The sequence below is a fragment of the Lethenteron reissneri genome, chromosome 49 (assembly GCF_015708825.2).
Source record: "Lethenteron reissneri isolate LAM-NWPU_2019-01 chromosome 49, ASM1570882v1, whole genome shotgun sequence".
In the NCBI taxonomy this organism is placed as follows: domain Eukaryota; kingdom Metazoa; phylum Chordata; class Hyperoartia; order Petromyzontiformes; family Petromyzontidae; genus Lethenteron; species Lethenteron reissneri.
In genome coordinates, this window is record NC_083827.1 from 3,235,670 (window position 1) to 3,237,307 (window position 1,638).

Genomic DNA, 1,638 nt, shown 5'->3' on the forward strand with positions numbered 1-1,638 from the left:
CGTATTTCATGTGCCGCTCCACTCTGATGTTGTAGGAGAAAACATTTATTGAAAAGTATATTTAATTAAGTAAAACGTGTTGTCTATATTTATTTAAAGTTGCGCATTTTGATGTGACGTCAAATTTCTCAACCCCCCCCCCCCCCATCGTCACACATCGTCACAAATGTCTGACCCCCCCACCCCCCTAGGTGCGTGACGTCATTTATGGACGGCCCCTTATTTGTGACAGCCAGGGCGCTTCTGACAAAATCTACAATATATCTGAGTGGGCCTTACCTGGTCAAATAAAATAATCTACTTTCGTAGTTTGAGCTGAACGTCAATCTCAACGGGGCCCACTTGACGGCACCAGCTGCCATCGTTTTGGAGCAGAGAGGGGAACTTGCTGGGGTGGCCACTCGTCCTGGCTTTATCACTTTCATTCCCTTCATGCGGAAGCTGTTAAAAGTCCACAGTTTTGTTTGTCAGTTGTGTAGATAATACACAAGTTGTGTAGATAATACACACGTTGTGTAGATAATACACAACAATTGTGTAGATAATACACAACAATTGTGTAGATAATACACAACAGATAATACACAACAATGGTGCTTTTTTCTGGAAGATTTTATTGTTCTTTTGTAGGGAAGTTTCAATTTGCGTACAGTAAAATTTTAATGTAGTTTTATTGTTTGTTGCGGTTGCACCCGAATCAAGAGCCGAATGGCTCACGGGGTTATTCCAAATAAATGAAAAATAAAACAGTTGTGTAGATAATACACAACACTCAAGGCAATTCGTGTAGACGTATAGTTTGTTGATCTCCAGCGAACACGGTTGGCTACGTACGGTGCGATAGAAGTTCAACATGCAGAGACAATTCTCTCATGTTATGGTTTTTGTTAATTATACTTCATCCCATCGTCGCATGTTTGTTTGGCCCTTAGAAAGTGGCAGACCTCATGGCTGGTGGGCTGACTGCCGTATCCACACACAAAGACAAAGATCCCCCGTGTAGCCTTCACAGACTACTGGGGCAAGTGCTGTTAGCAGCGAGCACCTATGAAGGCCGGCACGGCACACGAGGTGGTGGGGGGGGGGGGGGTGACCAGCACCACTCCCGGCCGCCTTTGTCTCCCTCGTGGCGACGCTACGCTACCTTGCAGCCAGCAAGGTTATTTACACGGAACTTTTCTGAGAATTTACAATATAATATTTATATATATCTGGCCCTGCAGCATGCCCTTGTTGACGTGGTGGTGGTGGAGGTGGGGGTCACAATTAACTTTAAATTAACGTGAAATGATTAGCAGCGATACGATTTGCGTGTTCGCCGTGCAATCTCGTGTGGCTGTTCCATCCCCCCCTCGTGTGTGTGCGTGTGTTTGAGACAAAGGTGTATTTTTATAATTTTTGCATGGTGTACAGTCTGGAAAGTACCCACATGGCAAATTTAAAGTTTTAATTCTAGATTTGAAGCTTTCGTGACTGTAAGGATTCATACTCTTTGTTTTTTTCGGTAAAGTCACGTAGGTAAAACAGTAAATAAAATAAATGAAAACAAAAAAAATTAGTTGTTTTCATTTCTTTTATTTTATTTATTATAAATAAAATAAAATAAATGAAATAAATGAAAACAACAACAACAAATTC